The 21491-nt window shown below is 38.4% G+C and overlaps 1 long non-coding RNA gene across 1 annotated transcript in view; it reads right to left on the bottom strand.

Annotated features, from left to right (window-relative positions):
- Positions 1-11897: 11897 nt before the first annotated feature.
- The window catches only part of LOC141278999 (uncharacterized), a 34790-nt gene continuing 25196 nt past the window's right edge, over positions 11898-21491 (bottom strand). Inside the window, exon 3 of the long non-coding RNA XR_012332630.1 lies at positions 11898-11984. This is a non-coding gene — a long non-coding RNA (uncharacterized lncRNA). The remainder of the gene's footprint in view (positions 11985-21491) is intronic.

The following is a 21491-nucleotide window of genomic DNA, read 5'->3' as shown; positions in this document are numbered from 1 at the left end:
TATCGGCCTTCTTTCTCTATCTGCAGACTTCAAATTCTTTCATACAGTAGGGTCTTACACTTTTCTCCTCCCAGAATTTTCCTTCAGCTTTTCAATGGCTGACTTATTATTCAAGTCTCAGATTATTTATTTATTTATTTTCTAATGTGTCTTTTGTCCATTTCTTCCCTCTTCAATGTAAGTGCCCTGTTCAGGGTTGGGAGGAGCTGTGTGCCCAATAACTGTCAGTTGAAAGAATAAATGTTTATTTTTGCCCTTTGCTATTAACTTTGTCCTTTCTTTCTTTCTCTCTCTCTTTTCTTTCTTTCTTTCTTTCTTTCTCTTTCTTTCTTTCCTTTCTTTCTTTCTTTCTTTCTTTCTTTCTTTCTCTCTTTCTCTCTCTCTGTCTCTCTCTCTTTCTCTCTCTCTTTCTTTCTTTCCTTTTTCTTTCTCTCTTTCTTTCCTTTCTTTCTTTCTCTTTCTCTCTTTCTCTCTTTCTTTCTTTCTCTCTTTCTTTCTCTCTCTTCCTTTCTTTCTCTTTCTTTCTTTCTTTCTTTCTTTCTTTCTTTCTTTCTTTCTTTCTTTCTTTCTTTCTTTCTTTCCTCTCTATACAATCACTAAATGATGTATCCCTTGTCCCATATGTTGAAAACACTTTTTTCAGTTGTGATTTGTTTTTCAATTTTTGTTTCCATACAGAGCAATCTCTCAGTTATTTATCTCTTATCTCCTTTCATTGGTATCATGATAAGAAAGGCTTTCCTTAATTAAAGATTGTAAGTTAGAAAAAAAATCCTGCATTTGCTTCATGTGTTACTATGGTTTAGGAGTTTACATTTCATTGGAAAGTTTTTTATATGATATGAGATAGGAAATTAAATTTATTTTTTCCTCAGGTTTATCAATTGATTTAATATTATCTTCTGAATAATCTCTCCTCTACCCACTGATTTATAATGACCATTTCTCATATAGGAAAGTTCTATCAAGTTTTAATAAATCTGTTCCTATACAGTACCATGAGTATTTATTGGGTTGGCCAAAAAGTTCATTCGGTTAGTGAATATGTTGTTCAATAAAGTTCTTTATGAATTTTAAAATGTGTGTTTTATTTTTCCTTTAAACTGAATGAACTTTTTGGCCAACCCAATATTTACCATAGCTTAAAATATATTTTGATATTTGGTTGGGTGAATACTTATTCTTGATATATGAAACTTTCTAGGGTATTTCCCTATGTATAGTCTTCCAAATAATTTTTTATTTCAATTTGTTAAATATTAAAAGTAACACGTTGGGATTTTTTTTAGTTATATTAAATGTATATGTTACTATAAAGTGAAATGGCATCTTCAGAATATTAATCCTGGAAGAAATCTATCTCTGCATTTTTTTCTTTTTCTTTTGGTCTGTTTAATGTTCTTCAGTACAACTTTATGGTCTCCACTTCATTTGGGGTACAATTTCCAAGCCCTTTATAAGCTGTGTCCCACCACCCCCTAGTGCTCTTTGGAACCCCCATCTCCTCCCATCTTTCCCTCACTTACGACCACTCTGCACTGCAACCACACTGGTCTCCTTAGTGGTCCAGGGCTGTGCCACCCTCATCTCAAGATCTCTGTGTCAGTTCTCTTTAAAGGGAAAGCTGTTACCTTTCCATGTAAAACTCATGGCTCACTCCTCACCTGTCTCCTGGCTCACTCCTCACCTGTCAGGTCTCTACTCAAATGTCACCTTCTTGGTGAGGCTTTTTCTGACCATCCTATATAAAATGCCTCTGTTCATAGCTTCTCCCACATTTCCTATCCTCCTTGTTCAATTTTTATCTTCAGTACTTATCCCACTTACCTCACATATTATATATTAGTTTTCATATTTGTTTATTGTCTCTCATCTCCAAGTAGAATGTAAGCTCCAGGAAAAAGCATTTTGTACTGTCGTATTGCCAGAGCCTATAATAGTGCCTAGAACTTAATGTGTATTTATTTAAAAAAATTTTTTAAATGAAGTATAGTTGATTTACAATATTGTGTTAGTTTCAGGTATACAGCAAAGTGATTCAGTTATATATACATTTTTTTCAGATTATTTTCCATTGTAGGTTATTACAAGATATTGAATATAGTGTACCTTTATTGACTGTCAAGTGAATGATTTTCTTAATATAGCTGTGTAAGTCTCACTCATTTGTTATTAAGTTAATTTCTAGTATTTTAATTATTTTATTGTTATTTTATTGGAATTACTTTTGTTATGTTTTTTGACTGGTTATTTGTGATATAAAGAAAGGTTTGTTTCTTATTTCCCAATTCTATGAGTCCTAAGAGATTTTCAGCTGATTCTCTTGGAGTCTCATTAAATAGCAATATATCATTAGTAAATAATGACAATTACTTATTTTCCTTGCCCATATTTGTGTATAGTATATCTTTTGTTCAGCCTTATCACATTCTGAATGCCCAGAAAGAATGTAGAAGACTAGTGGAGATAGTATGTGGTATCAGTCAAGCTAAGTTTTGTTCTAGCAAATATGACCCCCACTTTTCAGTGGTTTCCAACAACAAAGGCTTGTTTCTCATTCACATTCATGTACAATTTGTGTCAGCCATGGCTCTGTCCTATGTTGTCTTGTCTCCTAGACCTAATTTTGGGACACTGTGGTCTCGTGAGAGATGGAAAGAAGAGTATGGCATGAGATGCATCATGAGATGCCTCTTAAAGCTTCTGTTTAGGAATGTCACAATTATTTTTACTCACAATAAATTGTTCAAAGCAAGTCACTTGGCAACTACTGTTATCAGTGAAGTGGGAATATGTAATTCTTCTATAAGGAGAGACGTTGCAAATCATGTGGCTAATACTGCCATTGAAGGTGTAGGGACCTATAATCCTCCTAGAGAGAGGAGAAGACAGTACTTAGAATAATAATACAATCTTCAACATAGGCATTTTTTGTTCCTCACTATAAAAGGAATGTGTCTGGTATATTCCTAATACATAAAAAGTGCACACTATGACATTATATTCTTTACTGTATTATGTCTGTTGATTTTATTCTCAAATTTACTAAAACTTTTTATTATGTCTAGCTGGAAGTTATCAAATGACTTTTGGGCATACCTGCATATGATCATACCTTTAATAAAGTTATATATTAAAATTAATAGATTGTCTGATATTGATCCATCTTTGCATTCCTGAAATAAACCTGCTTCTTTTCCGGTGACTGTGCTGCTGATAAGTATTTTTGTAGTCTGTAGACAGTAGGAGAGCAAGATACAGTCATGACTGAGACTAGACCATGAGCTTCATTTTTGGTACAATCTTGGTCAGGTTTTGGTATCAGAATTATGTGTGACACAAAAAATAAATGGCAAGCTGCCTGCCTTTTTCTGTGCTTGGGAAAGAAGAAAGAATTATGGGGAATACTGTACTGTTGAAGATTTGATATGAAGAGCCTGTAGAGTGACCTCAGCCTTCTCCTTTTTTGGTATTAGCTGCAGGACAGCTCTTTATTTCCTTCCTATAGTTATCCTTTTCTTGAGTAATTTTTGATATTTCCTTGAAAAATCACACCTTTTATTCAAATTTATTATGTGAAACTCTATAGAGTAATTTCTCACGTTACAAAAATATTTTGGAAAATTTATTAGAGCTTTTCTCATATTTACTGTCATTTATTATACTCTAGAATTTATTTGTTATATGTACATATACGTGAGTGTATGTAGATTCTCTGTTTTTCCATATAAGGGCTTATTAGAGCTTTAACTTATTGATCTTTTCAAAAATATTTTAACTTACTGATCAGTTTTCCTGATTTTTTCCTAAATAACCATCTTGGGTTTTGTCAATTATTAATTCCTTCTTTCTACTTAATTTTAGTATATTTTATTGTGTTTTTTTCAGATAAATGAATGCTACTTAACTCATTTTTAATGTTTAATAATAAAAATATCTAAGGCTAAGGATTTTCTTTAAAGTAGCTTGGTCACATCAATATATATAGTGTTTCTATTTTCATTGATCTGAAAATAATGCAAACTGTATATTAAGTTGTAACTTCCTCTATAAAAAGATCATTCTTATTATTGTACAGAAAATAGATAGTAATAGGGCAAGAGGATGACAGCAAAGTGACCAGGTGAGGTCATTGCTATAGTCCACGCCAGGTAGGTAGCATTCATGGAGATGGGGGGGGGGGAGATAGGAAAAGAATTTTGAGAGAGATTTAGAAGGGTCACCAACTATCAAGTTTTAATGACAACAAATTTTTATCACTTAAGAGCAATCACCTTCTAGAACTTTTATTTACTATGCTATAAAATATACTTTAGCATATCTTTCTAATTGCCTACACAATATCCATTCTCCTTTTTTTCTTGCTAACAGAATCCTGACTTTATTTGGTAAGCAATATACCCAGAAAACACATTCCCATTTTCCCTTGCTGCTAGAAGTGACCAAGTCGATCAGCTCTGATCAGTAAGACATAAATGGTAGTCTACTGGGGATTTCCAGGGAAACTTTTGCTTTCCTAATATAACATAGCAAACCCTTATCTTTTTCCTGTCTTGGAAATGAATGTAATGTCTGGAGATATAGCAGCCATCTTGTGATCAGGAGGTGAGAAGCATAAAGATGAGCACCTCACCTTAACAATGCCAGAATAGAAAGATGAGTTTGCCAAGCATCTGAACCTGCACAGCAAATGCCTACTAACAAACTTCTTGCTGTGTGAGAAAATTAGATTCCTATTTTTGTAACCCATAGCTGGGATTTATGTTACTTGCAGCTGAACACTTTTCAACAGATGCATATATTTATTGGCAAGTTTTTAACTTCCCAGTGAGTACCCTCTATTCTATGAGACCGGGTTTTACCTGCTGCATTTTTGCAAAGACCCTCTGTGCAAAGACTACAATTCCTCAAAATGTGTGAGATATTTCTATATGTCCTACATATCAGTGCTAAAAGTACCACATTCTCATAACTTATTTCAATATTTTCTCCACCTCGTGTGTCATATCCATTTTGTCAACCAAGTCCCAAGTTTCTTTCTTTTTTTGCTTTATTCATCATCTCATGCTCGGACCTGGGTAATAGTTTCCTCACTGTTTGCCCCGTCCCAGTCTTTCTGTTTTCTAGGCTAAGAGGTTTTCTATTCCTCTACCACCCAAGGCTTTCCATGCTGTCGCTATTTGACTCCTCGGCACATAACATAGCAAAGATTACTCAGTACATGAGAAATAGGCCAATTCTTCCACCTGGAATGCTCTGTCCTCTCCAACATCTTCCTGATCTCCTTTTACAGTCTTGATTTTCACATGAATGTTTCATTCTAATCAAATGTTTTCCTGACCTAAATATATCTATCAAATATACTTTCCTCTATATGAACTCACTCTTATCCTCTCCTTTTCCTCTTCAAATCCTACTCATTTTCAAAGATTCAACTCAAATCCCGCCTCCTCTGTTAGAGCTTTCTTGTGCACCACGACCTGATCTTCTCTTTCCTTTCTCTCAAATACTAGTTCTTAGTATCAGTATTATTTTTGTCTTTCATTACATCTGCTCAACTATAATGCACCCCAGCTACCCTGGGCTAATCGACCATTCTCCAAACATACATTATCTTTTCTCAGTCTGTTCTTGCAGCCTGAAATGGCTTCTCTCCTCTTCCCTTATCTGAAATGACCCAGTTTCTTCATTTTAACTTCCTTCATTCCTAGATTAAGATTACCTGATCTTCCCAGTAACTTGTCCATTACACTATTTGTTTTTCTTTCTCTTATCAAAGTGCTATCTGTTTACATGATTTTTCCTTACAAAGACCTACAACTACTAAGACCCAATAGAGCAGAGCTACATCCTCAGTTCATAATTCATCCAACCATAGCCCTCTTTGTGAGAAGAAATTGTACTGATCATCTCATCCACATCTCCACTTATAAAAGAGGTAATAAGCCTTCAGAGGGGAGTGACTTGTACAAAGTCACAGAGTTCTTTTCCACAGGAAGGCCCAATCCTGTATCAGTGCTCCGGGTGAAACAATGAAGGAGAGACAGCTCCATTCCTCAAGGTGCTAATAATTTAGTGAAGATGTCAGACATATTTAATTAATAAGTCAGCTTTATTTTTTTTGAAAAAAGAAATTCTGAACTTCATGTCATGCTATATGTTTTCTAAAGCTTCCAGAATGCAATAGAAGATTAATTCTATTTGGAGAGACAACAGAGAATTTTTAAATGTTAGCAAATAATTTCCTACTAATTTAAATTTTAAAAGAGATGACCCATGAAAAATGAGCTACCAAGATCATCTGAATCAAATGATATTTGTAACATTATTTTCATTTTGCAAATTTCTCCATTGTTACACAAGTGGTACAAAATTAAACAGAATAAGAAAATGCATCATAGCTTCATTTTAAATTAATGTGGATGTTGTTTTACTCATTGCTTGTTTGTTTTAAGAATAAGAAAATAATTCTCATTCATGCCTTCATATTCATGTTTCAGTCTATCTATTCTTTATTTTACAGGAGGGACCATAATGGGAAATGCAAAAATCCCTTAATTGTTTAGTTCTGCCTGTTGTGTATTTATTTATTTATTTTTCAGAATGGATGGGTGCAGTGATAATTACGATTAGTTGACATTTCTTTCTGGAGGTCAGATTTAGATAATGGGCCATGTATGCCAAAATCAAATTTCTCTTTAAATAGTTTCGTTTTTGCACTGCTTACTTAAAGACTCACTGTGCTTATTTGTATAGTTGTGTGTACTGTGTACACCTAGTACATTATTGTTAATAAAGTAAAAATTATTCTGATTTTCTTTCATAACCATCACCATAATTTCATATGTCTCGATTTAAATTATGTACAAACTATGGTCATTTGTAGATGGAAAAAGAATTACTATTAGGCAAATTCAGCATTCCACGATTGACTGATGATCAAATCCTGTTAGAGCTTAAAGAATCAAGTTTGATACAGTTAAATATGACCTTGCACTTTCTTAGTCTGCTTGCATTAGGTGCTATTTCTTTGCGCTAGCTTAAATTTGGAACTACCCATATGTCATTGTCTCCATTCAACAGGACCCTAATTTAAGTGGCTGGCAAGAGCAGTAAGTTTGCCTATCATATTTTGGAAACAACGCTACTTTAAAAGGTGAGCACCTGATTTCTTTTACTTTAAACTATTAGTGAAAAAACTTTTAAAAGATACTGAATGTAGATGGGGGAGGCTGGTTTCTAAAATACTCAGTAATTAATTTCTGAGTTATCCGAGGTATTCAGGCATTTAAATTGGAAATAAAACTGATTGATCAATAGTAACTAAAGTTGTTGCTTTGGGATAAGATTCATTAGACCTGAAAACTCTGAACTGGGTTCAGATCTGTTCTGACACTTGGTAAAAGGACTTGGGAATCATCCAAAGCAAATGCTAAAATTATTTGTAAGACAACATTCCCCAAGTTGTAACTAAACATCTCAGAGCTATAGATCTGGAGCAGTTTAGATGATAAGTCAAAATAACTTGTCGGGCTCTGAATTAAGTGACAGGTGAGTAAATGGAATCAGAGGGGTAATGGAACTTGGATTTTATTTAACCCGCCCCAGTAATTTAGGACAGTTTGTTTCATTCACTCTGTTCATTGTTTTGTTTTGGCATTGGTTTTCTTAAGTTTAGCTGTCAGCAGATTAGGTGATTTAATACTTTGGCACAAAAGATCAAATGATCCTTATTTCACAAGCAGGGACTAGGACAGCATATGGACAATAGTTTCACTGCCTACAGATCTTTAGTTGGACACAATCCTTCTACATACAATTGATTAAACAGCCAAAGAAACTGGAGCCCCCTTTCACCATAAAAAACTCAGCCACATGCTAACCCAGAAGCTAGATTTTGACCTTGAGTAAAGATTGAAACTCAAACTTCTCTATCCTTCTGGCCTTTTCTTAAACTTTGACTCACAAAATATCTGTCATCATTTCTTTTTTAATCTACTGTAAATGCTTATGAACCAGTACTCCCTAGAGTGCTGATTGCTTGAATTCTTTTATTCAAGGATAAAGCAAACTTCTTTCTCTTTCCTGGCCAGGCAAAGTGGAGCTAAACTGGAAAGTGGATTTAAAATGCCACCAGTACTTGAGTAAATCTCTGATAAGAAAGTTGTATTTCGTAGTTTTTGGTTTGTTTGTTTGTTTGACTCACTGATCTCTCCTGCAATCTGTTTTGTCTGCAGCAGCTGACAGTATCTCAGGGAACCTGGCTTAGTTAGATTGATTGGAATCTCCAACTTAGCCGTTTCCTTGCAGGTTGGCTACTTCCCCACCTCCTCCTGCCTCCCTCTTCCTCTTTTTTTTCCTTCCTAATGATGTTACATTTGTCCTGCAGATGATGTAGAGCACACTGCGGAGGATGAACGGCTGGGCTCGATCGCTCCTTTCTTGACAAGCGCTCACACTTCACACCAGCCCTCCTCGGCACCATTAATATTGTGTATAGATACCCTTGTCACAGATTTACTTTCGGCGATCCGAAATCTGGATGGGCGGGTGAAGGGTGTGGAGGAAAGCCAGCTGATTTATTGTGAGGAATGTCAGAGGATAAAAAGGAGGTGTTATATTAATGTCCTGACCTATCTTCTTAAAACTGCTTTTTTGCTCGTTTCAGTGCTTAAGGATTTTGTTGCCTGAAGCTGGAACGCAAAGAGAAAGAAAACGAGAAAGGAAAACATTAAGCGTCATGTTGCCTCGTTATTTATTTACTCTCTTTATGTACTGGAAAATTGTTCAAGTTATCATCCGTGTGTGAGCTTCAGTAGAGAATATGGAGACGGATTGTTTCTATAGGTTGATAAGCTGCTGGTCTCTCCTTCCTGCTGAAAGCTGGCGGTAGATGCAGGCGTGAGAGTTTGCAGCAGGAGTCTGAACCGACTGGTAAATTTCGTCTATCCTGGCTGATCTGGTTTAACACAACCCAGAAAGGCTTCATAGTAGAATAAAAGCATTTTATTAAATGTGGGTCCTATTCTGGAGGTCAAGAGGAAGATTTACTGTCTCAAGTACAGCGATAACATTTGTATGATCCTCCAAATCTCAGGCATATTTTCTGTGGATGGGTTGCCAATTTTTCAAACAAAATGAGAAATAATTCATCTTCAGCTTATTTCATTCTAAATCAAGGTAGTTAGCAAGGTTCTGAAATTCTTCTCCATGGTTCATATGTCTGTCTATAAATTTATACTGTTCATCCTGCAAAGTTCTGTCAACCTTACAACTCAGAACTGCTATTTTCCAGGGCAATACAGACCACTCCCCTTTGAGTCTGTTTGGGCACTAATCGGAGGATGCCTTTAATTGCAGCCTCCCTGTCCCGTGCTAGGATTTCTGAATCCATCAATAAGTCCTTATGCAGGACTCGTTATTGAAAACAGTTGCTTAGTGCAAAGAACATGATGAGACTTCTTTTCTATTTGTTCAAAATATTCTAAAAAAAACTTATATGGCAGCTTTTTAGAGTACTTTTTGTATTTACCCCCTTTCCACAGAGACTTTCTACAGAATCAAAATCACTACATGACAAGTACACATCATAGAACCACTGACTAAACAGAGACATTGGTTGAGTGAAAAGTAGAGAGTGATGAGGTCCATACAAAGAGTTCAACCTATTTACAACTCAAAATTATATTTACATTCAGAAAAGCTTGGTGCTTGTTAGTCTGAGGTCTAAGAAAGTTTTATTTGTTGTAGTTTTGCATTTATTGAAGATCAGTTGTGTGCAGACCTCCAGTATGGCTATTAGACTAATTCCTAATTTCAGTAGTTAGCTCTCCACTCATTTGTTCTAAGCTTTTTGTGGTACTTTAGCTAAATCCCTTTGTCCTAACTTCTATTCCCTCTTGTAAGTTAAACAAAGCACAAATTGTAAGCATTTATGAGATATGTATTGAAAGTGATATTTCTGTGAGTCCCTTCTATTTTTGTGTATGAGTATGATTAATAAAAATTGTAGATAACCACTAATCTTTCTGAGACTGGAATGATAAGTTTCACTAGCCGTTACTGCTTCAAAAGCTATCTCACAGGCTGAGAGTTTACTCCAAAACGTGTGCTCCATTGTAATTACTCCACTTCTAAAAGCTACGTGTCGGATTCATCTGCTCATGGTTTGATTTTTGCAGTAGGTGATTCTGACCCATTATTTGAAGATGTGCTCTAGTGTTTTCTAAACCTGATTGCTTTATCCTTCCTTTACAAAGGGGACTGTTGCTCCGCCAGGATTCTTGAGGTTGGCTGGGCATACGTGGGGCAGGTGGAGCACAGGCCACTATCAAGGAATGCCAGGTATATCAATTATACTCCACTTGGTTTGTTATTGGCTTCTACATACCTTAAAATGATGGGATGCTTTCAGTTCTGCCCTTAGACCCAGGCAAGAGGGTCCTGGGTTTGCATCTTAGAGGGTGTCACATATCACAAAAACTGAAATACGAGACCAATTTTATTTTTCCTAAGAAAGTTTTTTGAAGGATCTGTAGCTAACTGAGCAAATGGGCATTACAGATGCAGTACCTTCTAGAGGAACTGGTACTAGGTGCCCCAGGCCAGAGAGCGGAGCTAAGAGCGCTCAAGTGTACACGAGGGAGAAGAGCCAGCCCCTGTCCTGGCTTGCCAGAGGAAGAGAGGCTGATTTTGCTTAAACTCAGCTGCTCCAATCTCCAAGGTGGGTGTCTAGACAGATCAGGTTCTCCAAATACTGTATTCTCTCCCCTCTTTGTACTCTGGGGTTTAGTTTGGGGAAGCATTTAGAGCTGCCTGAGAATCTCGAGCAGGAAAACTATGGGGCAGGGGTCCTGTCCCTCCCAGCCCCCCGAGGAGCTGAGCCTGGTCACTCTCCACTCTGGGTTTGGGCTGGTCCCTGCCCAGGGACCTCAGTTTAGGTCTTGCCCCAGCAGATCCTTGTTCCCACTCAGGCTAGCAGCCAGCAGGGCAGCGTCACAGGCGCATCCCCTAGGAGTGTGCTAAGGTCTCCAGCGTAGGAAGGTGGGCCAGGCCTTGGGTAGAGCTTGAGTTATAACTTTTAAAAATAAGACCTGGGATGTGAACCTTCATCTCTACTTTTCTTCGGGACCCCACAGATTTTAGAGGAGGTCTTGAATATTTTCTCAGCCCAATCCAGATGCTGATTTTTCCATCTTTGATAATAACTTTGCAATCTTTCTCTCTTTATGTTCTTGATTTCACTTTGCATTTGCATCCTTTCTCTTCTTCTCATGTATGACCTTCATATTTCTGACCCAAGCTTCCTTTGTTTAATGGTTTAATATTGCTTATACTCTCCTTCTTGTCCCAGCCTAGGAATCACACTGAATGTACCCACTCTAAAATGTTTAGCTGGAGGAATCTACCATCGCCTCACTGCAGTTACTGTTACATGAATATTCTTTTAGGATGAAAGGGACAGTGGGTGTATTAGGTGAGAACGAAGCGCAAAAAGAAAAAAGGCGTCACTAGCAAGATGGTTTCTTCAACTTCAGCTACATGCTTTTGTTGTAACGGTTGGTATTATTAATTGTGGTTCATGAATCACTATTCAGGTCCCAGAGTAGGACTTGGCTCAGGTCACCCTGACACTTAGAAGTTGAATGCTAAATGGCAGTGTAATATTAGGGACGCTATTCAATTTACATTAAGCTGTCCTCGTTCGGAGGCTGTTCAATGGGGGTTCCCGGGGTGATTGTAAACGCAGGCAGCTAGTGGTGCTGGCAACTTAGCCAGCATTTTTGCTGTGGGAACAAAAGTTCCACATACAAACTGTTCACATTGACAGTAATCCACTTACTCCACAAAATCGTTGCAAATTAAGTCAATAGGTTTTCAGACAAAATGAGTTAAGAGTCAGGATGGGGAAACACCACCATTTCCCCCTGTTGTCACCTTTTTTTTCAATATGATGATCAGATCTGTTGTCTCCTTCTGAAAGGCTAGAGAAAGAGTGTTAATCAAATTTCCTTAACTTTTTATTTGAACAAATACTCAAACAAGCTTAACAACCTGCAAATAATGGCAGAGGCTTTCAGTCACAGACTGAGCTTTCTCTGAAACCTCATAACCTCAAAGCCTACATTCAAGCTCACAGGAAGTGCAGCTGGCTAAGGAAAAACAGACTGTCTCCTGCTGATGCCCACCAAAAAAGACCTTCAGACAAAGAAACTATCTTAGGACTAAAGAGAGCAGCTACTAGGTTGGTTGTTTTGGGGGGGGCAGGAGGGGACATATACTTGCTTATCTATTTTAGGTGTTTTTTGCCTGTTTTCCATTTCCCAAAGTTTATTTAGCACAAGGTAGTATCACTTCAGGGGAAGCCAGTATTACAGTCAGACCACGGTTTACTATAGACTCTGATCCTCAGTTGATGTGTGAACTGGGCATTCTTTTTACCTTCTCTAAATTACCTCTCCTCATTTCTAAACTAGAAATGATAGAACTTTCTTCATAGGGATGATGAGAAGAATAAATGAGATAATCTGGACTAAGCAGTGACAGAGAGCACAACATGTTATAGTTACCTGAAGGTAGGTAGTGATAAAGAAAGTACTAAGAGTACAGGGTTTCCCTGGTGGTGCACTGGTTAAGAATCCGCTGGCCAATGTAGGGGACACGGGTTCGAGCCCTGGTCCAGGAAGATCTCACATGCCAGGGAGCAACTAAGCCCATGCGCCACAACTACTGAGCCTGAGCTCTAGAGTCTGCAAGCCACAACTACTGAACCCACGTGCCACAGCTACAGAAGCCCACGTGCCTAGAGCCTGTGCTCTACAACAAGAGAAGCCACCGCAACGAGAAGCCCACACACCACAACAAAGAGTAGCCCCTGCTCACTACAACTAGAGAAAGCCTGCGCGCAGCAACAAAGACCCAACGCAGCCAAAAATAAAAATGAATAAAATAAATAAACTTATAAAAAAAAAAGTAGTAAGAGTACAGATAATCTTGAGCCTTCTTCCGGGCTATGTTAGTATAAATCATGGTCTATATACCCCATTGCTGTGCTCTTTATCTTATTCAGTTCTCTTTACCATTGGGTCACAGTTCAATATTACATGTGTACCAAAACAGATCTTATGGGTTGGCTATCAAGAGTTTACCTTATGCTGATATGATTTCATCTAGGGAAATATTGCACATAAATACTGTCTTTATAGACAAGGGCAAAGACCTGGTCTGTCTTGCTCATTTCTGAATGTTCATCACACAGAGCAGTGCCTGGCATGTGCCCAACGAAAATTTGTTCCAAGAAGTGAAAAATACATAGCGAACTTTGAGATGGGAGTGTGGTTTAAATGGCAGAAGAAGCTACTGAAATTGGGAAATTTCCATCCTTGCATTATGCCCGTCAGTTGGGACTGGTGAATTTTGCTATTTGTTAGAAAATAAAAATAATAATTTATAACCTATAGGTCATTCTAAATGCATACATCTCACCTTCAAAATAAGAAAGAGGGGGCTTCCCTGGTGGCGCAGTGGTTGAAAGTCCACCTGCAGACGCAGGGGACACGGGTTTGTGCCCCGGACCGGGAAGATTCCACATGCCGTGGAGCGGCTGGGCCCGTGAGCCATGGCCACTGAGCCTGCACGTCCGGAGCCTGTGCTCCGCAACGGGAGAGGCCACGGCAGTGAGAGGCCTGCGTACCACAAAAAAAAAAAAAAGAAAGAAAAAGGGAAAAAAAGCCAACATTTCATAACAGGATATGAATTTAGTTGTGCTTGATATATCAAGTAATTATTGTCAATGCAATCAGAGACAAATTAATTTCCTTCAAGTTTCGTTTATAATTTTTATAAATGTCTTTTAATGTTTTAAATGTTAATTTTGTTATGAAGTCAGTATATTTAGATTAGGGAATTAAACTGAATTAATTTCAATGCCCAAGGTTCTTAATTGCCAATCACAGTAGAAATCTCCTCTTGCTCACTTTATAATTAACCATAATTATAGATCTATAATATGCTTATTTAGTTATTTAAAGCTTTTATACTTTGAAGTATAAAACAATGCAAGGAATATTTAAACTTGTGACAAAGAAAAACTGAAAACACATTGCGGGGGAGACCTTCAAGATGGCGGAGGAGTAAGACGTGGAAATCACCTTCCACTTCACAAATACATCAGAAATACATCTACACGTGGAACAACTCCTACAGAACACCTACTGAACGCTGGCAGAAGAGCTCAGACCTCCCAAAAGGCAAGAAACTCCCCACGTACCTGGGTAGGGCAAAAGAAAAAAAAAAAAAAAACAGAGACAAAAGAATAGGGACGGGACCTGCACCAGTGGGAGGGAGCAGTGAAGGAGGGAAAGTTCCCACACACTAGAAGCCCCTTTGCGGGCGGAGACAGGTGGGTGGCGGAGGGGGGAAGCTTCGGGGCCGCGGAGGAGAGCGCAGCTACAGGGGTGCTGAGGGCAAAGCGGAGAGATTCCCGCACAGAGGATGGGTGCCGACCGGCACTCACCAGCCCGAGAGGCTTGTCTGCTCCCCTGCCGGGGCGGGCGGGGCTGGGAGCTGAGGCTCGGGCTTCAGTCGGAGCGCCGGGAGAGGACTGCAGTTGGCGGCCTGAACACAGCCTGAAGGGGCTAGTGCGCCACAGCTAGCCGGGAGGGAGTCCTGGGAAAAGTCTGGAACTGCCGAAGAGGCAAGATAGCATTGTTTCAGGGTGTGCGAGGAGAGGGGATTCAGAGCACTGCCTAAAGGGGCTCCAGAGACGGGCGCGAGCCGTGGCTATCAGCGCAGACCCCAGAGACGGGCATGAGACGCTAAGGCTACTGCTGCCGCCACCAAGAATCCTGTGTGCGAGCACAGGTCACTATCCACACCTCCCCTCCCGGGAGCCTGGGCAGCCCGCCACTGCCAGGGTCCTGTGATCCAGGGACAACTTCCCCGAGAGGACGCACGGTGCGCCTCAGGCTGGTGCAACGTCACATCGGCCTCTGCCGCTGCAGGCTAGCCCCGCATCTGCACCCCTCCCTCCCCCCGGCCTGAGTGAGCCAGAGCCCCCAAATCAGCGGCTCCTTTAACCCCGTCCTGTCTGAGCGAAGAACGGACGCCCTCTGGCGACCTACACGCAGAGGCGGGGCCAAATCCAAAGCTGAGCCCCAGGAGCTGTGAGAACAAAGAAGAGAAAGGGCAATCTCTCCCAGCAGCCTCAGGAGCAGCGGATTAAATCTCCACAATCAACTTGATGTACCTGCATCTGTGGAATACCTGAATAGACAATGAATCCTCCCAAATTTGAGGAGGTGGACTTTGGGAGCAACTGGAGACCTGGGGTTTGCTTTCTGAGGCTAATTTGTTTCTGGTTTTATGTTTATCTTAGTTTAGTATTTAGAGTTCATTATCATTGGTAGATTTGTTTATTAATTGGATTGCTCTCTTCCTTTTTATATATATATATATATATATAGATATAGATATAGATTTTTTTTACTTTTTCTCTTTTTGTGAGTGTGTATGTGTATGCTTCTTTGTGTGATTTTGTCTGTATAGCTCTGTTTTACCATTTGTCCTAGGGTTCTGTCTGTCCATTTTTTTGTTTGTTTGCTTTTTTTAAGTATACTGTTTAGTTTTGGGTTTGGTTGTTCTCTTGTCTATTTTTTGTATTACTTTTGAATTTTTTTATTTTTAATAATTTTTTTATTGTAATTATTTTATTTATTTATTTATTTCTCCCTTTTCTTCTGAGCCATGTGGCTGATAGGGTCTTGGTGCTCCAGCTGGGTGTCAGGCCTGTGCCTCTGAGGTGGGAGAGCCGAGTTCAGGATATTGATCCACCAGAAACCTCCCAAATCCATAATATCAAATGGTGAAAGCTCTCCCAGAGATATCATCTCAATGCTAAGACCCAGCTCCACTCAATGACCAGCAAGCTACAGTGCTGGACACCCTGTGCCAAACAACTAGCAAGATAGGAACACGACCCCACCCATTAGCAGAGAGGCTGCCTAAAATCGTAATAAGGTTACAGACACCCCAAAACACACCACTGGATGAGGTCCTGCCCACCAGAAACACAAGATTCAGCCTCATGCACCAGAACACAGGCACCAGTCCCCTCCACTAGGAAGCCTATACAGCCCACTGAACCAACCTTAGACACTGGGGGCAGACAACAAAAACAACAGGAACTATAAACCTGCAGCCTACAAAAATGAGACCCCAAACACAGTAAGTTAAGCAAAATGAGAAGACAGAGAAGTGCATAGCAGATGAAGGAGCAAGGTAAAAACCCACCAGACCAAAGAAATGAAGAGGAAATAGGCAGTCTACCTGAAAAAGAATTCAGAGTAATGATAATAAAGATGATGCAAAACCTTGGAAATAGAATGGAGAAAATACAAGAAACATTTAACAAGGACATAGAAGAACTAAAGAGCAAACAATGATGAACAACACAATAAATGAAATTAAAAATTTTCTAGAAGGAATCAATAGCAGAATAACTGAGGCAGAAGAATGGATTAGTGACCTGGAAGATAAAATAGTGGAAATAACTCCCACAGAGCAGAATAAAGAAAAAAGAATGAAAAGAATTGAGGACAGTCTCAGAGAGCTCTGGGACAATATTAAATGCACGAATATTCAAATAATAGGGGTCCCAGAAGAAGAAGAGAAAAAGAAAGGGACTGAGAAAATATTTGAAGAGGTTATAGTTGAAAACTTCCCTAATATGGGAAAGGAAATAGTCAATCAAGTCCAGGAAGCACAGAGTCCCATACAGAATAAATCCAAGGAGAAAACCACCAAGACACATATTAATCAAACTATCAAAAATTAAATACAAAGAAAAAATATTAAAAGCAGCAAGGGAAAAGCAACAAATAACATACAAGGGAATCCCCATAAGGTTAACAGCTGATCTTTCAGCAGAGACTCTTCAAGCCAGAAGGGAGTGGCAGGACATTTTTAAAGTGATGAAAGGGAAAAACCTACAACCAAGATTACTCTACCCAGCAAGGATCTCACTCAGATTCGACGGAGAAATTAAAATCTTTACAGATAAGCAAGAGTTAAGAGAATTCAGCACCACCAAACCAGCTTTACAACAAATGCTAAAGGAACCTCTCTAAGCAGGAAACACAAGAGAAGGAAAAGACCTAAAATAACAAACCCAAAACAATTAAGGAAATGGTAACAGGAACATACATACTGATAATTACCTTAAACATAAATGGATTAAATGCTCCAACCAAAAGACATAGACTGGCTGAATGGATACAAAACAAGACCAGTAAATATGCTTTCTACAAGAGACTCACTTCAGACCTAGGGACACATACAGACTGAAAGTGAGGGGATGGGAAAAGATATCCCATGCAAATGGAAATCAAAAGAAAGCTGGAGTAGCAATTCTCATATCACACCAAATAGACTTTAAAATAAAGACTATTACAAGAGACAAAGAAGGACACTACATAATGATCAAGGGATCAATCCAAGAAGAAGATATAACAATTGTAAATATTTATGCACCCAACATAGGAGTACCTCAATACATAAGGCAAATGCTAACAGCCATAAAAGGGGAAATTGACAGTAACATAATCATAGTAGGCAACTTTAACACCACACTTTCACCAATGGACAGATCATCCAAAATGAAAATAAATAAGGAAACACAAGCTTTAAAGGATACATGAAAAAAGATGGACTTATTTGATATTTATAGGACATTCCATCCAAAAACAACAGAATACACGTTCTTCTCAAGTGCTCATAGAACATTCTTCAAGATAGATCATATCCTGGGTCACAAACCAAGCCTTGGCAAATTTAAGAAAATTGAAATCGTAGCAAGCATCTTTTTCAACTACAATGCTATGAGACTAGATATCAATTACAGGAAAATATCTGTAAAAAATACAAACACATGGAGGCTAAACAATACACTACTAAATAACCAAGAGATCACTGAAGAAATCAAAGAGGAAATCAAAAATACCTAGAAACAAACAATGATGAAAACCCGATGACCTAAACCATGTGGGATGCAGCAAAAGACGTTTTAAGAGGGAAGTTTATAACAATACAATCCTACCTCAAGAAACAAGAAACAACTCAAATAACAACCTAATCTTACATCTAAAGCAATTAGAGAAAGAAGAACAAAAAATATCCCAAAGTTAGCAGAAGGAAAGAAATCATAAAGATCAGATCAGAAATAAATGAAAAAGAAATGAAGGAAACAGTAATAAAGATCAATAAAACAAAACTCTGGTTCTTTGAGAAGATAAAAAAATTGATAAACCATTAGCCAGACTCATAAAGAAAAAAAGGGAGAAGACTCAAATCAATAGAATTCTAAATGCAAAAGGAGAAGTAACAACTGACACTGCAGAAATACAAAGGATCATGAGAGATTACTACAAGCAACTATATGCCAATAAAATGGACAACCTAGAAAAAAATGGGCAAATTCTTAGAAAAGCACTATCTTCCAAGACTGAACCAGGAAGAAATAGAAAATATAAATGTCTGTTTTATATCACAAGCACTGAAATTGAGACTGTGATAAAAAATCTTCCAACAAACTATAGCCTAGGACTAGAGGGCTTCACAGGGGAATTCTTTCAGACATTTATAGAAGGGCTAACACCTATCCTTCTCAAATCTTCCAAAATATAGCAGAGGGAGGAACACTCCCAAACTTATTCTATGAGGCCACCATCACACTGATATGAAAACCAGACATTGATGTCACAAAGAAAGAAAACTACAGGCCAATATCACTGATGAACATGGATGCAAAAATCCTCAACCAAATACTAGCAAACAGAATCCAACAGCACATTAAAAGGATCATACACTATGATCAAGTGGGGTTTCTCCCAGGAATGCAAGGATTCTTCAATATACGCAAATCAGTTAATGTGATAAACCATATGAACAAATTGAAGGAGAAAAACCATATGATATCTGAATAGAAGCAGAAAAAGCCTTCGACAAAATTCAACATCCATTTATGATAAAAACCCTCCAGAAAGTAGACGTAGAGGGAACTTACCTCAACATAATAAAGGCCATATATGACAAACCTACAGCCAACATCATTCTTAATGGTGAAAACCTGAAACCATTTCCTCTAAGATCAGGAACAAGACTAGGTTGTTCACTCTCCCATCTTATTCAACATAGTTTTCGAAGTTTGAGCCACAGCAAGCAGAGAAGAAAAATAAATAAAATGAATCCAAATCAGAAAAGAAGAAGTAAAGCTGTCACTGTTCGCAGATGACATGATACTATACATAGAGAATCCTAAAGATGTCACCAGAGAACTACTAGAGCCAATCAATGAACTTGGTAAAGTAGCAGGATACAAAATTAATGCACAGAAATCTCTTGCATTCCTATACACTAATGCTGAAAAATGTGAAAGAGAAATTAAGGACACATTCCCACTTACCATTGCAACAAAAAGAATAAAATACTTAGGAATAAACCTACTTAAGGAGACAAAAGACCTGTATGCAGAAAACTGTAAGACACTGATGAAAGAAATTACAGATTACAAACAGATGGGGAGGTACACCATGTTTTTGGATTGGAAGAATCAATATTGTGAAAATGACTATGCTACCCAAAGCAATCTACTGATTCAATGCAATCCCTATCAAACTACCAATGGCATTTTTCACAGAATTACAATAAAAAATTTCACAATTTGTATGGAAACACGAAAGACCCCAAATAGTCAAAGCAATCTTGAGAAAGAAAAGCAGAGCTGGAGGAATCAGGCTCCTGGACTTCAGCCTATACTACAAAGCTACAATAATCAAGACAGTATGGTACTGACACAAAGACAGAAGTATAGGTCAATGGAACAGGATAGAAAGCCCAGAGATAAACCCACACCATATGGTCACCTTATTTTTGATAAAGGACACAAGAATATACAATGGAGAAAAGACAGTCTCTTCAATAAGTGGTGCTGGGAAAACTGGACAGCTACATGGAAAAGAATGAAATTAGAACACTCACTAACAACATACACAAAAATAAACTCAAAATGGATTAAAGACCTAAATGTAAGGCCAGGCACTATAAAACTCTTAAAGGAAAACACAGGCAGAAGACTCTATGACATAAATCACTGCAAGATCCTTTTTGACCCACGTCGTAGAGAAATGGAAATAAAAAGAAATGGGACCTAATGAAACTTAAAAGCTTTTGCACTGCAAAGGAAACCATAAACAAGATGAAAATACAACCCTCAGAATGGGAGAACATATTTGCAAATGAAGCAACTGACAAAGGATTAATCTTTAAAATTTACAAGCAGCTCATGCAGCTCAATATTAAAAAAACAAACAACCCAATCAAAAAATGGGCAGAAGACCTAAATAGACATTTCTCCAAAGATGGTATACCGATTGGCAACAAACACATGAAAGGATGCTCAACATCACTAATCATTAGAGAAATGAAAATCAAAACTACAATGTGGTATCACCTCACACTGCTCAGAATGGCCATCCTCAAAAAATCTACAAACCATAAATGATGGAGAGGGTGTGGAGAAAAGGGAACCCTCTTGCTCTGTTGGTGGGAATGTAAATTGATACAGCCAATGGAGAACAGTATGGAGTTTCCTTTAAAAACTAAAAATAAGACTATCATATGGGGCTTCCCTGGTGGCGCAGTGGTTGAGATTCCACTGCCGATGCAGGGGACATGGGTTCGTGCCCCGGTCCGAGAAGATCCCACATGCCGCAGAGTGGCTGGGCCTGTGAGCCATGGCCTCTGAGCCTGCGCATCCAGAGCCTGTGCTCCGCAACGGGAGAGGCCACAACAGTGAGAGGCCCGCATACCGCAAAAAAAAAAAAAAAAAAAAAAGAGTCATGTACCACAATGTTCATTACAGCTCTATTTACTATAGCCAGGACATGGAAACAACCTAAGCGTCCATCGACAGATGAATGAATAAAGAAGTTGTGGCACATAGAAATGATGGACTATTACTTAGCCATAAAAAGAAACAAAATTGAGTTATTTGTAGTGAGGTGGATGGACCTACAGACTGTCATAAAGAGTGAAGTAAGCCAGAAAGAGAAAAATAAATACCATATTCTAACACATAAATATGGAATCTAAAAAAAAAAATGGTTCTAAAGAATTTAGGGGCAGGACAGGAATAAAGACACAGACGTAAAGAATGGACTTGAGGACACAGAGGGGGGAAGAGTAAGCTGAGATGAAGTGAGAGAGTGGCATGGACTTATATACACTACCAAATGTAAAACAGATAGCTAGTGGGAAGCAGCCACATAGCACAGGAAGATCAGCTTGGTGCTTTGTGACCACCTAGAGGGGTGGGATAGGGAGGGTAGGAGGGAGACGCAAGAGGGAGGAGATATGGGGATATATGTATATGTGTAGCTGATTCACTTTGTTATAAAGCAGAAACTAACACACCATTGTAAAACATTTATACTCCA

This window comes from Tursiops truncatus, chromosome 1, assembly GCF_011762595.2.
Source record: "Tursiops truncatus isolate mTurTru1 chromosome 1, mTurTru1.mat.Y, whole genome shotgun sequence".
NCBI lineage: Eukaryota > Metazoa > Chordata > Mammalia > Artiodactyla > Delphinidae > Tursiops > Tursiops truncatus.
Note: the sequence above shows the minus strand (reverse complement) of the source record. Positions and strands in the feature narration are given on the sequence as shown.